The following is a 15,342-nucleotide window of genomic DNA, read 5'->3' as shown; positions in this document are numbered from 1 at the left end:
TAAGTAACATTTCTGACCCTCTTTTCATCACAGGCTCATTTCTTCTCAGAGGGCATGACTGTTATGAAACACAGCATTTCACAAAATTAACGCAGAAATTGGAAATGGGTGTTGATATTTGGAAAAAAAACTAAAATTTATGCCGTGCATAAAGACTGCAATTTATGGGGAGCTTGGGGTGAGCTCAGTGATATAATCAGAATAAGAGGAGGCACACAGGGGGTCTATTGTTATACAGAAAAGCCACAGCAAGGAAAATTTAGGTAGTTCAGTGGGCAAAAAAGCTCTGCATTTGATGGTCTCCTAAAACAGTCAGAATTTCAGTATCAGGGATTCCCCCATCCTTTTCTACATGTGTAGGATTGGTAGTGCTGTGGAGGAGCAAAAAGGAAGAAAATCCTGAACCACATAATCATGGAATATCCTGAGCTGGAAAGGACCCACCAGGATCACCCAGTGCCACCCCTGCACCTGCCCAGAGCCCCAACAAGCCCACCCTGGTGCCCCAGTTCTGGCAGGGAGGAACAGGAGCACAGCCTGGGGTTCAATCACTGCCTGTGGGGGACAGGGGCTGCCCTTGCTGAAAAGGGATGGGAAACTCAGCTGGTGCTGCATGGACTGAGGGAATCAGAGCAGCACAGAATGTCCTGAGCTGGGAGGGACTGAAGGGATCCCCCAGGCCAGCCCCTGTCCCTGCCCAGCCCCTGTCCCAGCAACCCCAGCCTGGGCATCCCTGGCAGCGCTGCCCAAAGGCTCCTGGAGCTCTGGCAGCCTCGGGGCCGTGCCCATTCCCTGGGGAGCCTGGGCAGTGCCAGCACCCTCTGGGGGAAGAACCTTGCCCTGAGCTCAGCCTGAGCCTGCCTGACACAGATTCACACCCTCCCCTCATAGAGAGATGTGCCCGTGGAGCCAGGGAAGGGCCAGCTGGGAGGGGATGTGTTCAGAGAGGAATATCACCCAAAATTCCCAGGCAATCTGCTTTTATCCTTATGAGCATCTTTGCTCCTGAGGGGGATGCCAGGAGCAGAGGTTTGTGCTTTCATGGCCCTCAGCCATGTTTGGGTAATTCTTGCTTTCTAAACTATCCAACAGAAGAGTGATTTCATCTTTTATCCTGGAAGACAGACCTGAAACTTCAAGATTAATCTTCCTCCTTCCTCCTCTGCCACAACCTCCCCAACAGCAGAACCCAAGGGAAACAGAAACCCAGACCACAGAGGGCTGGGGTGCAGTATTTTAGTGTTAGGGGAGGGAAATCCATGCTAATGAGAATTCTTTAACTGTGATCTTCTCTTTTTTGCCACAAGCTTCAGGTTCCAGGGTACTGAGAGACAACAAAGAGCCCTGGAAAGGTCCCAGCTGAGCTCTCTGTGTGTCACTGATAGCTCCAGGATGGGAAGCAGGGAAGCCCTGAGCCTCACACAAGTGCCTGGGTTATCTGTACACACAGACAGCCACGTAATCTCTTTTTATCTGATCTGAGAAGAAAAGGGAATCCCTTCTGTGTTGTCCTCTTCGGGCTTTTATCTCTCCTATTTTAGTTCGGGGGTTTTTTTGTTTGTGGTTTTTTTTTACAAAGACTCAGGCAAGGACTCTGCTCACTTTTCTCATTAATTCCCCACACTTCTGCCTGCAGGTCTTCAGAGCAGGAGGGCAAAAGGATGAAAAAGAGATGACAGCTTGAAAAAATGGGAATATGCCAGATCCTCTCTTTGTAAATCTGAATTTTGCAGTTGATTCCAGTAGAGTGGGGTCTATTTACACTGACATTAAACCCATTAATTTCTGTAGAAGTCCCTGGAATTTAAACCCTCCTTGTGATTCCCCCGATTTCAAATAAGCTTGCTACTATTTCACAACGTTCAAATAATGGGGGTGAGGGGATTAAAACTCCTGATAACGCACTCCGCTGATGCTGTAGGGAAAATATTCTGCTTTCTGAGTCATTTGCCCTGAGCTGACTTTCTTTTTGAATGGTTCAGGGGGTTTCCTTCTTTAGCCATAAATTGCATGCAAATTCTTTTTGTGTGTGTGTGTGTGTGTGTGCCTGTGGATGACAGCGTGAGTGTGTGAGTGTGTGCGCGCCAGGGAGAGAGAGAGAGGCTGTTCCTTTAAAGCAAAACTGAAAAAAAAAATGCCTTCAGGCGTCCTATTACAGTGGAACGAGCCAAGGATCAGGATTTGCAGCTCAGCTATATAAACCCAGCAGAATCTGGCTGCTCTGACCAGTTTGCCTTGCTGTCAAAGCTCGCTGCCTTGCGCTCGCACACGGCACCGGACAACGCAACTTCGCCGAGTTTTGACAGGACGGCAACGAAAGTCAGGAGAGCCCAGCTGGCTTTGAACAGAGTATTTATTTCATGGAGGCTGCTCACAGCGGGATCTAAGCTCTGGCAGAGTCTCTAAGGTAAGTCTGCTTCCCTCCTGAATTAAAAAGTCCTCTCACACACGAGTTTGTGGCGACCCCGTGCCCCGGCATCGCCCTGGTGGCTGCGGCTGCCAGGTCAATGGGCAGGGATGCTGGTAGGGAATCACTGGGGATCGGAGCATGCCTGTCCCAAAATCTGTCTGCATTGTCCTGTGCAGGAATGTCAGAAATGTCTCAATGGGCAGGGATGCTGTTAGGGAATCATTTGGGATTGGAGCACGCCTGCCTCAAACTCTGTCTTGCAAATTGTCCGGTGCGATAATGTCAGAAATGTCTCGATGACATCCACCCGACCCAATGAATGAATGGAGCAGGAGCTGGCTGGGTGCTGGACATCCTCACAGAGCCCAGATTGACAGGCAGGGCAGGAAAGCAGATTTGGGATTTCCTCTTGGCTCCTGGAGTGCTGTAAATGTTTCCCCCAGCCTCACCTCCCAAACCAGACTAAATCCACTCGCAGGTTTTAACCCTCCCAAGCACAACTCTTCTTGTGCTCCTGTTTGTGACCTGATGAGAGCTGGGCCTTTCCCACTGGTCATTGCTGTCCCCACACTTTTTTTCTTTGCACCAAAGCCTTTGTCACCTTCCTCCCTGCCCCCACTGGGCTCCAGTTTCTTTTCAAAGTTCTGTAATATTAACCTGCAGTGGGGAGCAAAGCACAAAGGAAGATCCAACTGGTATTTTATTACCTCTGCTTTGCTGGGTGGGTTCTGGGAGCGGGAGGGTGAAATTCTCCATCCTCATGGAAAAACAGAGGCACTTGCTCCCTGTCTCAGCTCCTTGCTCCCTGGTGCACTGAGATTTTCTGCATGACTGTGTCTGCGCTTACCAGCGAGGCTCAAATTGGCTTAAAAAGGAGAAGCTGGCTGGGAGAAGGTGAACACACTTAGATTCATTTAGGAGCTAAACTCACTCACTCAAGACTTTGTGTTGCACCACCTTTGCAGAGCTTTCCCTGCCTGATTTTGTGTCTGGCTACCAGGACAGAGAAGTTTTTGGCAGTTAATCTAAACTTCTGAAAAGTCTGTCTCATACTATGGAAAGGAATGTTCGGATTGAAATGATGGCGATGTGTGGTGCTGCACAGTGGAAATATAAAATTAAAAAGCAAAATAAAAACATTTATCAAAGTTTTTCCTCATGACAAAACAGAAAACAATGAGGTGGATGTGATTCTATGGTCTGGGTAAAAGCCTTGCTGTCCAGCTCTTGGGTTTGGTTTTCTCTCCTGGTTTAATTTTTTAAGATCATATTAAAAACTGGGAATTCATTTTACACACTTTCTGATTAATGTTCCATGTGGGGGTAGTTTTATTGTGCTGGGCTTGTGCATTTGCCTTTTAAAGCTGTGAAATCATGGAATGGTTTGGGTTGGATGGGACCATGGAGATCATCCAGCTCCAGCCATGGGCAGGGACACCTTCCACTAGACCAGGTTGCTCAGTTTAGGGGTGCTGCAGTCCAAAACTGAGGTGGACAATGGGGATGAGGGACCATCCTTTGAATCCTAGGGGAACTTGCAGAAATGTGATGGCTTTTGGGTTGTTGGGAACACAGGGGCAAACTGAATCTGAAGAAGTTTGACCAGATGAAAGTGTTTAGCCAAGAGAAGATAACTGGTCTGTCTGTCTGCAGCCCAGCTTCCCTGGCAGGGAATTTGGGGAGCAGCTGGAAGAGCTGTCAGGGTGCTCCCAGTGCAGCTCCTGTCCCGTGCTCAGGGCAGGATTTGCACCTGAGCTGAGCAGAGCAATGGGACAGGAGTGACCAGGGCTGTGCCTCCCATCACTGACCCAGTCACACTCTCCCAAATACCAAACTGCATTCACCTCCCATATTTTTTGCTCATTAATTTTATCCTCTGGCTCCTTTCAGCCCAGAGAAATTTCTTTACAAGTCCCAGCCCTTAATCCTGTCACTACAGTTACTTTATCAGTGTTTCCAAAGCTCTGGAAGAGCCAAAGGATCTGCTGCAAAGCCCCCAGCCTGCAGATGAGAATGTCAGGTCTCATCTGGAGGGAAAGCAGAAATTCTGCTACAGAAATCACTGATGGTGGTCATGGGCACATGGAAAAGACAAACAACCAGACCCAAATCTCCTGTTGAAATAGTGATGCTTAATGGTGTTAGAACTTACTGGGAACATCCCAAAGCACAGGCTAAAATGTGCTCCACAAATTCTGAGTAAGTGTTAGCTGGAGACTTTTTGAAAGCCATCCTCTTTTATTATCCCAGCTCTTTAAAACTGAATCATTTCTCCTCAGTATTCACTCAAACTTAACTATCATGTTGCTCTAACATAATTTCTAAAGGTGTTTGACATTCAGCTTTTTTTCATATTGGTGCTTTTTATAAAATATCTAAAAAAAGCCAAAGACTATTCATGGGTGAAGACGTTCTGACTTGCTATAAAGAGACTGTCAAAGTTTGTTCTTGAGTATTGTCTCACTTTTTGATAAGAAAATGAGATTAAATGGTAGGGTCTGTGCCTTTTGGGACTCTCATCCTTTTCAAGAGTCAGGCAGAACTAAAAAGCAGAAATGTCTGTGAAACAGTGATGCTGCTTTGGAGCCAGAGCTTTAACCCTTTCATCCCTCCTGGCAAAACCATTTGGAAAACCAGCTTGGCCAGTTCTGTGCTGCTTGCCTGGTGCAACACCCCAGTGCCTCTGTCTACCCAGCCTTGCAGGATGTACCTAAAGGTTTAAGTGGTGCTGATGGCATTAATTGTCCTGGCTTGGACAATGGGTGTGTGGTGGAAGTGAATGTAAGGGAGAAAGAGTTTCCATCCAGTCCTGCATCACTTAGAGAGCCCTGGTGCCACTGGAGGAATATTACCTTTGGAAGGAAGATTAATGCACAGGGTGGTGTCTGTCTGGTTATCAGCTACACATCCACCTGTCCTACCCCTGTGCCACGAGAAATCCACAGGGATTAAATAATTACTCTCACTTGAAGCCTGTGACTTGATAAATTCCTCCTTGGCCTCGTGCCATCACAGTCTGCTAAGCTGAAGGGCCACTGACAGTTTTAAGGTCTAGTGGCTCATAAAACTCCAGCTTAGGAGTGGATGATTTACATCCCTGGAAAGTTCGAAATCTCAGCTTTCCAATAATAAAAGGAATTTGTTTTGAACTGTGTCAGTTTGAGATGCAGGGCTTTGAAACTGGGCTCTGATTTACCAACGTGTGCTTTCTCAGATTTAATTACTGGTGTGAGTTTAGCACACCCTGCTCAGAGACTGAGCTCTGATCTAACCCTGTGGTTATAAACTGCAGATGTCTGAAACTACTGTAAAATGTAATAGCTGCCCTTAGTGGTTTTCAGGAAGCTGCTGAAGTCATATTGCAGAAAAAATCATTGTTGCTGAAGTGGGAAACTAAGGAAGACAGCAATCTAAGTGAAATAAGTTAATGTTTTGTCACCTACCAGGCTCAGAAATCTTCAAAACTGCAAGCAATTATAGGATTAGTAACTAATGAGTTCTGGACAGGAAACACCATAACCTGAGGTCATGAGCTCAAAATTAGGAATGTGTACAGATTGCTTATGAGTTTTTAAGATGCAATTTAGTTCATTAAACTGCTTCATATTAAAGAGGACTTGTTGTCCATGTCTTTGGTTGGTTGATGTTGTAATAATTGCTCCAGCATTTTAGAGCCTCACTGTATTAGGAATGAAGAGATTTAATAAATTATGCTCTCTGCCACAAAGAACTTGCAATTCCTATTATTAGCTATTCCCCAAAAAATTCTTTGTATAGTGAAGAGAAAAAGGAAATAAGAAGGCAGCTCTTTGAGGAAGGAGGCTGCTGGAAAGCAGAGAAATGAAGAACCCTGAGGGACAATCTTGAGTGGTCGCAGTTTCCACCAAGTTCAGGGCTTCCACAAGTGTGAAACCTCAGTGCTCACTGTCCACTCGTGTGTCTGACCCTCTGGCCAGCCAGAGCTGGAGTTAAAAGCCTTTCACATGTGGGAAAAGTTAGAGACTGGGCATGGTTCCAGCCCCTGAAATCCCTGAGTGCATGATGTAACCCCACGGTGTGGAATGGGCAGACTGGGAGGAGGAGCCAGTGGGATCCTGCCTGACAAGAGGTGGCTCTGGAGCCTGCAGGAAATGTCTGGGCATTGAAAAGAGGAATAGATGGGGATCCTTCTGCTAAAAGGGAAAAGTTTGAATAATTTTGTGTCACTTTTTAGCATTGAATGAAGGATAGATGTGCCTTAATAACTAGAATTGTCCTTAATATAAGATTTTCCTGGGTTTCTAAATCCATCATTTCTCTCTCCTATATGCTGCCTGTGCTGTTGCTGACCAAATAACATCAAAAAACCTCCACCTATAACTTCAGAGAGCATACCCAGATGTAGAATTTGAATAATACTTACTAATATAAATTATACCTCCCAACACACCCCTCCTAAACAAAAGTGAGATTTGGCTGTGGAGTCAATGGGAAATAACTCCCCATTTATGTCCTCGTTTGCCTTATACATGAGCCAATCACCCAAGACAAATCCATCCCAAGCTGATCTCGTCGCAAGAAATTTCTCCAAGCTCCCATCCTTAATTGTCTGCAGTTTCAATTAAACCAAGGTGGGCTGGTGCCAAGTTTTCAGCACTTCCAAGGGGAGAGCCCCGGTGCCCGAATAGGCAGTGGCATTTTGTATTCTTTGGGGAGCGGAGGGCAACGTTGCCAAGTTTGCATTCAGTCATCCATCACATATTAGCCCACTGGAGGTCCATTCTTCCCAAGCAATGGGGGAGCTCTGCTTCCTACTTTGAAAGATTACTCCCACAGAAAGGCCTTTCCCCAAACCCAGCAGAGAAAGGAAGCTTTTCTTCGATTCATACAAGCGCTCCCTTTCCAAACTCCCCACAAAAATGATATTGTTTCATGCTCAGAAAAACATATTCTCTTCAGCAACTGAGGAGAAAGTGCAGGGTGGTAGGACAGAAACCTTAAATACAGATTTTTCCTAAAGTGCTTGCTTGAATCCTAAGCTCAACAAAGGTCTATTGTAGTGGCTGTCTCTTCCCATGGCAGGCTGGAGCATTGACTATGTGTGGATAGATATTGGCCAGGAGCCTCCCAGGAGGCTGAAACTGAGAGCCTGGGGAAATTCCATTATAATGATTTTGGCTTTAACTCGTGCACCAGAACTTGCCAAGCTCATAAGCCTAACATTGCAAATGGTGATTTTGTTATGGAATTAGGATATTTACCAGAATATTCATCTAAACAGTCTTGATTCTTCTTTAAATTTATCTTCTTTTCCACCATGCTGGCAGCACAAAGCTTAAAGGGAATATAAATTTCTTCTTATACATGAAAATCAAACTGTGAGACCCTTTCCCTGTGTGCCCAGCAGAACTGGCTAAAGAGTTATTTCCACCATTAAGGAAAGGCTGGAAAAGGGCTAAAAAAAGCTTTATTTCCAAGACATAAGTTCACTTTCCTTTGCCAAGAAATCAAAAGACTTGGAAAGAGGCAGATTTTGTTGGTCAGTTTGGGGTTTTGTCAGGCACAGGATGCAAGTGAGAGAGGCTGTGGGCTGAGGACTCTGGGGACAGTGGTTCTGTGCCCCTTTGCTGTGATGAAAATCCTTTATTTGGACAGGAAAGGGTCACTCCCAGTGTGTGCTGAGCACTTCAGCACCAGCCCTTGGTGGTTATCTCCCTCCTCAGGATTTCATCTTGTCAGGAGCTGTTTGTTGGCCTCTCAAAAGGAGCTCAGTGCCCACTTTGCACTGGCTCTTTGTCTCTCCTGGTTCCTTTGGAAGGCCAGCCTCTTTTGGGCCTGCTGAATCCTCCTAAATAGCTCCTCTGTGCTGTGGGACAAAGGTCTATGCCAAGAAAGATATAAAGGTAGCTTGTGATCTGCAGGCAGCCCATTCCTCTTGGCCAGAGCCAGTGTAATGCATATTTTCCCTTTGCTTGTGGCTTGTACTTCCCTCCTGCATTGCTTGTAGCACAGTAATTCAGGGCTGACTCCTGATGAATGCTGCACACTGTGGGCCACAAGGCACTGGAGAACAGGATACATATGAAGGGAAAGTTCTCAGATCATTTTTCTTACTGAAGGATTTTGGCCATGTAAACAGTTTCCAGGAAAAAAAAAAAACAAAAACCCTCTGGCATTTCCCATGGTGAGGGCTCCTTATGAATGTCCTATCTATTTTTCCAGTTTGGTGGCCAAGTGGAGTGTTTAGAGGAGGATATACCACCTACAAGCCAGGGAATTTATATTTCCACTGCCAAGTGTTAATTATGATGTCGACTTAGCCACTTTACAGGTTAGCAAGTCAATCACAGGGAGCCAGCACTCCAAGGGCTGCAGCTCCAGGCTTGATGGGAAGCCTGCAGCACCCAGAGAGTGCCATTCTCAAACACATCAGCATTATTTGTGGCTTTATTTGTCATTCTCTGGCTCTTACCTCATATATTGTTTATTTGCCTTAGCAAGAGCAAAATAAATTGTAAGGTTACCAAAACCTACAGGGAAAGACACCAGAGAATTGGAGAAAAATCTGCAACGGATCCAAATGCACAGGCCCAGTTCATTCTTTTACATCAACTGAAGGTCCATTCATTGGGATTTGCCAGAGTTGCTGTCAGAAACAAGGAAATTCAGTTTATTACCACCAGCCATGTGGCAGGGACACCTTTTTGGTTGTTCTGATCCCTGATCTTGAACAATTCCAGGGATTGGGAATCCCCAGCCTCTCTGTGTTATTTATGCCCTAAATACCCTGTAATCTTGTACCCTAATACCCCAGTAATAAACTGAACAAATTTAACTAAAAAATTTAACTAAAAATTTAACTAAAATTTAACTAAAAATTGAATTTAACTAAATTTTAAACTAAATTTGAATTTAACGAAAAATTGAATTAATTAATTCAACCAAAATTAAATTAATTAACTTAAAATCGAGTTTGTGATGTCAAGCTCCACCTGGGAGAGAGTTCTCCTGCTGACAGGAGCAATATTGAATTCCCTTTGGTGTGGGGTGTTGGATGTCCATGGAACACCCATTGCCTTAGTGCTATCTTTGTGCAGAGGATGCCTTGGGCTGCTCCAGTTTGCTCTGTGCTCATATAGGTCATGGAGCAGCACAGGGCCAAACCCAGGCTGCCAGAGGGGAAATTAAAACCCATGGAGCATTTTCCATGCCCTTCTTTGCCTGCATTGTCCCCTGGCCCCTCCAGCCTGCCCTGCTGAGGGGATGGGTTTCTCCTGGGCAGACTTCGGGGGCTGCCAGCCAAATTCTCATGTGACACAATGGCATTGATTTCACTGGGGATCTGGTGCTGGATAATTGAGCTCCATGTCCCTCCTTTCACCATGGCACAGCTCAAATTGCTGCCAGCCAAGGCTTCAGCACAGGCAGGGCTCAAGTCACAGTGGGTTAAGAGAACGAGGTCAGAGCTGGTGGAGGTCTCTCAAGCCTCCCATTAATGGGGCAGTGGCCAATTTGTTGACATTTGAGGCAGCAGTGCAGATTTTTGTCCGAGTTCAGTCACTAATCACTGCTCAGGGCTGTGTTTATGGCTGTAATTTCCATCACATTACATAAGTGCCTCTGCTTTACATCAGAGCACTGCAAAACATCCCCAGACTGGACTTTTCAGAAGCAGCCTCCTCTCTTTTTCCAAACGCCTCGCACTCAATTTGTCTCAAATCTTGTGCCTCTCGTTTATCTTTCATTTTGCCTTGCCAAGCCATGGCTGATTTCATTCCATCTTCTCTTCATGAAGTGTTTTGCTCTGCTCAGGAGTTTGCTACCCTTCCCTGGGTTGCCAAAGATGCAAATTCTTGATGCTACCACATGTGACAGAACTAGGCCAGGCAGATCTGCAGCCCGGGGGCGATTACTGGAAGTCAGATTTCAAGGAACTCCTTCTGTGGTCTTGTGAGTTAAAAAAAAATGTGCACATTCCTGTGTGTTTGAGGTGCTAGTACCAAGGACAGAGGAGCTCCAGCAGGGAGGAAAAGCTGCCCAGGGAAACTTGTAATTGGTTTAAAAGCAAGGAGCTGCCTGGTGAAGGGTTACCCATCTGTTCCCTCAGCTTCTTTTAAAACCATGCCTGAAGTCTGCTAATGACAGGAATGATAATTCTGGTCCCCAGGAACAGTAGCAGGCTTTTATGGCTGAGTCCTGAGTAATTTTTAGTGCTTGAATAAGTATATAGTTAAATCAAAGTAAAATTATAAAGCACCTGCAAATATTCATAATGGATTCTGAAAGTACCCTGCTGCCTGCTGACCAATATCATCTGCAGCAATCCATACAATTAAATACTTTCCATTATTCCAGAGCAATATAAATGTAAATTGTTCATGCTCTTACTTACAGCAAAGCTGTTAGAAGAATTCCACCTTTCTTGCTTCTGAACGTGACATTCCTTCAGCTAAAATGATTTTAAATATGGAAAAATGTGGGGTTGGGTGTGTGGAGCAGAATTCTGGCTCATCTCTTGCTCCTGACCTCCAGGAGAAATTTGAAAAACAGCTTCCTCAGAGGTGCTGTACAAAGCAGTGCTGTCTCAGTGCTTATTCACTGTGTATTTGTTTAATATGTCAGTAGTTTATGATTCTTGGAAATGATCTTTATTTCTATTGCATAGATTTCACCAATATTTTTGGTTAATATATTAATTTGGCATCTGGTTTTCTTTATCAGACCAGCTATTCCTTCACTTATTGTTATTATATTTATCAAAAGTATTGATGGATTATTTGCTACCTCTCATTATCAGTAAAAAATATGATGTTTAATACCTAAATCATGAACTTGTGAGACAAATCACACTGGCTGTATTCCCATCTCCAGGACTGGCTGCTCCTTTGTTCTCAGCAACTCCTGCTTGGCACGAAAGGAGTGGGAAGAAAATTCAGAAGTCTTGAATTTCTGCTCTTCCCATCTCATCCCCAAACCACCTAGAACTTTGTGAAATGGGCTCTGGAAAATTTATAGGTGGTTTTGGAAGCAGGAGCGTGGAGAAGGGCCTGGAAATGAAGCAGAGCTGTGTGTGTGGAAGGAACACGAGTTGCCGTGATTCATGCACACCAACCTCATGCTCTGAAACTGCATCAGCAAAGCCCTCAAAGTATTTCAAAGCAAAGCCTCCAGAAAATAATGAGCTCCTGACAAAGTGTAACTTGGCAGAGAAACTTTCCAAAGACAAGTTTAGAAAACTGTAGATCTTTTCCAGCTCCGCGTCTTTGCTGCGAGCAGGGAAAAGCCAAGAGCCCGAGCGAATGCTTTTGCTATTAGCAAAGGCTTTATTAAAAGGTACAGGACGTACTTGAGAGGCAGCAGTGGTTTCTGCTGGGAGGTTATGCACAGGAGCTGCTTTTGCTGTGAAAGGATTTTTTTTTTTAATATTGGAAAAGGCACTAATTGAGGCTTCTGTGTCTGTGGCAGCTCTGCCATGGCCTGCGTTCAATTCCCTGCTCAGCAGCCCAGAGTTCTGCTGGTGTCCTCAGAGAGGGATGGGGAAAAGTCACTCCTGGGCTGGAAATGCAAACAAGGGGATCAGGCAGACACCAGGTGTTTCTGCAACCCTGGTTTTGAAAGTGCTCAGCTCATAACTTCGTATGAAGGAAGATGCAGCACACTCTCCTTTTATAAATGTGGCCTTGATATGCTCCTGGTTTATTTACCCAGCTATGAAATTAGCAGTATACACATTTCATAGAACAATGTAGGACTAAGTAATTCTTTCTATTTGTAAATCAGTCTGAGAGAGGAAAGCATTTTCAGCAGAAGTGCCAAGAATTGCTGCTCTGAACTCAAACCCACGTGCAAAGGTATGAGAAGGATATTCCCTTTTCAGTATCTGCATTTAGAATATGTGTCTGGCCATGATAGCCAGGTGATTCAAACCCAGGCAGAAGGAGGGTGTGACCCACCCACCCTGCTTTCCCCAAGTCCCTTGGATGTGACCCATTTCCACAGCTCTGCTTCTGTTTTTAGAACAGCACCAGTTTTAGTGAATCCATTGCTGCCTTTGCTGCTCCCATCTCTGCTGTGCCCTGCTGTTTCTAACCCACAGCTTTTGTCCAGGCTGTATCTGTCATGGCCTTTTTCTTCCCCTCCGACAGCTACAGCAAGAACAGAGGTTTCTTTGCAGATGTGAGAGAAAAGCATTTAGCAGATGGCTTTTTTTTCCCCCCTCTCCCGAGTTTGTAGCAAATTGCTCCACTTGGCTGATTGCTGTGCCCCCTGCCAGGAGCCTGAATGCAGCTCCAGAGCACCCCACCGACCTCCTTGTTTTGTTTCTCTTTTCTGAGCTCCCGTTTCCAGAAATTGATGCTCAAATGTCCGAGCCCTTAACAAAAAACCAAGTTCCAAGGGCAGACTGGGTTCCCTGTTGACTTGTGCCTCATCCCAGTCCCTGTGAGTTAGACCAGCTGGATTTGCTGTGAGCTCTCCCATGGTTACCTCTTGTAATGCTGCTTCTCTTTTTCTTTTTTACTTTATATGCAACACATTTGAGTGATCTGCTCTATAAAACAACCAGGCTGTTTCTTGTGGCTGCTGTAAAATTCCTTCTGTGGTCAGAGCTGGATGAAGGATTCTCCTGCACTTCCCATGCACAGGGGTGAATCACCTGGGTTGTGTAACAGCAGCAAACATTGGCACACCAAGGAGCAGGAGGATCGTGCTCATGTGTGGGAATGATCCCTCAGATCCCATAAAACTTCCAGAGATGAAAGGACCTTCAGTTGATGTAAGAGAATGAGCTGGGCATGTTCATTTTGGGTCAGTTGCAGCTTTTTCTCAAATTCTCTGGTGTCTTTCCCTGTGGGTTTTGGTAACCTTACAATTTATTTCCATGGATTCATCTTCTCATTCTGGTAATTGGCCTGGCACAACCTCTTGGCTTCAGAGTCAGGCTGCAGTTTTCTATTATTACCCCAGAATTTCAGGCAGTCCTGTGGCTCTGTGCATTTGTGCTGCACATCTGGTCAGACTTTCTTCTTCAGAGCAAAAGATTTCTGAGAAAGAAAAAGAAAGAAAAAAAAAGAGAAAAAGAAAAAAATCAAACAATGACAGAATGGCTTAGTTTGAAATGGGCATTAAAGCTCATCCCATCCCAGCCCTGCCATGGCAGGGACACCTCCCACTGTCCCAGGTGCTCCCAGCCCTGTCCAGCCTGGCCTTGGGCACTGCCAGGGATCCAGGGGCAGCCCCAGCTGCTCTGGGCACCCTGTGCCAGGGCCTGCCCACCCTCACAAGGAACAATTCCCAATTCCCAATATCCTATCCATCCCTGCCCTCTGGCAGGCTAAATTCCCCCTTGTCCTGTCACTCCAAGCCCTTGTAGAAAGTCTCTCTCCATCTTTTTGTTGGCTCCTTCAGGTCATGGAAAGCTACAATTACCCAAAGCTTCTCCTGTGCAGGTGAACAATCCCAGCTGTCCCAGCCTCTCCTCCCAGCAGAGCTGCTCCATCCCCTGATCCCCCTGGTGCCTCCTCTGGATCTCTGCAGCAGCTCCAGCTCCTGCCTGTGCTGGGCCAGGGCTGGGGCAGCTCTGCAGGTTTCCCTTTCTCTCCCACATTGCAGGGATAACATTCCAGCTCTTTGCTTTTTAATGGTGTGTTTTCTGACAATTTTACAGCACTCTTCAGGAAGATGTTTAATTATGGAAATGAGGATTTAACAGCACCTTTCCTGTGAGGTCCTTGCAATAGTTAATTCACAGGGACACACGTTGCCCCTGTGAGGTTTTACCAGAGGTTCAACAGAGGCACAGCAGATGATTTCTGACATCATTTCAGAGCAGGATTCCTGAGTTTCAGGCCTCAGTCCTCACCATGGGACCACACCTTTAACCCCAAGGTTCTGGGCACTTTCTGGAATCTCTGCTGAGAGCTCAAGGTTTTGTGGCAATTCATGGCTCCATTTCTCCTGTCATGGAAAAGACTTGGGGATGGCAGACCCCCAGTCAGGAAGGTTTTATCTCAACCCTTATTGCTGAGATGTAGTTTTTCCAAGCTTGGGAATCCATTCATCCAGACCTGTTCATTCCCACTCTGCAAAGACACCTTAATTCTGCTCCTCACCATTCCACTAAACTCCAATTCCTTGGCCAGCCCTATTGGTTCACCTCAGACTTTATTCCACTTTAGATTTCCCCATCATTCAAGAGACTCCCTGATAAGCCAATCTGGCAATTTATATTCCCAGATTCCATGAAGGAGATTTTGTCCTCCCCAGAAAGGTCACAGCACCAAAACCAAGGCTCTGTGGTAAAGCACAGGTGAGCCCTGTGCCCCCTTTCCTGTCCATCACCTTCCACAGGACAAATCCAGGAGGAATTTGCTCTTTTCCTTATGCTGCAGGATCAAAATCACACCCACACGTGTGCCACTGTTGGAAATGTTGGCTGAAATATATTCTAAGAAATAAGATTACTCCAAATGAGCATTTTTTTTTTGGCTTTTCCAGCTCAGCATTCAGAGTTTCATCTCCTCACATCCTAAAGGGAATAGATCTCATTTGTAAGAAAAACCCTTTGCTTTTTATAGATGCAGCTTTTTCATTTCCTGGGCTTTGCACCTCTGAGAAAGAGCAACATAAACCATGAGTGAGACATTACTTCAGCCAGCCTACTCCAGCCTGCATTATTCCTTTGTACTCATTCAGCAGCATCCTTTTTGCATGGTCTTATCCTTTTTTTTTTATTATTATTTTTTTTGCCTCCAACAAAACCAGGATTTTTAAAACCATAATACACAGACATATTTTTAGCTGCAGTGCCAAGGGGTCAAACCCACCAGCTGGTCTAACATGTTGTGGAAGGCAGAGGGGAAGTGGAGCTGTCTAAGACACCAGAGCAGCACCATCAAATCCCAAACCTGAGAAATCTCAGTGTCTGTCTCCTCTGCTGCCCCTCTCTCCCCAGC

At 45.5% G+C, this 15,342-nt stretch overlaps 1 protein-coding gene across 3 annotated transcripts in view; it reads left to right on the top strand.

Moving 5' to 3' along the window:
* Positions 1–2,173: 2,173 nt before the first annotated feature.
* The window catches only part of TNC (tenascin C), a 77,278-nt gene continuing 64,109 nt past the window's right edge, over positions 2,174–15,342 (top strand). For 2 of the 3 annotated variants that reach the window (XM_077189178.1, XM_077189177.1), the window contains exon 1: positions 2,175–2,407. The gene's annotated coding sequence lies outside the window, so the exon portion shown is untranslated. Of the gene's footprint in view, positions 2,408–15,342 lie in introns of all 3 variants that reach the window. The other variant, XM_077189176.1, reaches the window with a different exon arrangement.

Source organism: Agelaius phoeniceus, chromosome 21 (assembly GCF_051311805.1).
Source record: "Agelaius phoeniceus isolate bAgePho1 chromosome 21, bAgePho1.hap1, whole genome shotgun sequence".
NCBI classification, from domain to species: Eukaryota; Metazoa; Chordata; class Aves; order Passeriformes; family Icteridae; genus Agelaius; species Agelaius phoeniceus.
The sequence above is the reverse complement of the archived record's forward strand: the minus strand, read 5'-3'. Positions and strand labels throughout refer to the sequence as shown.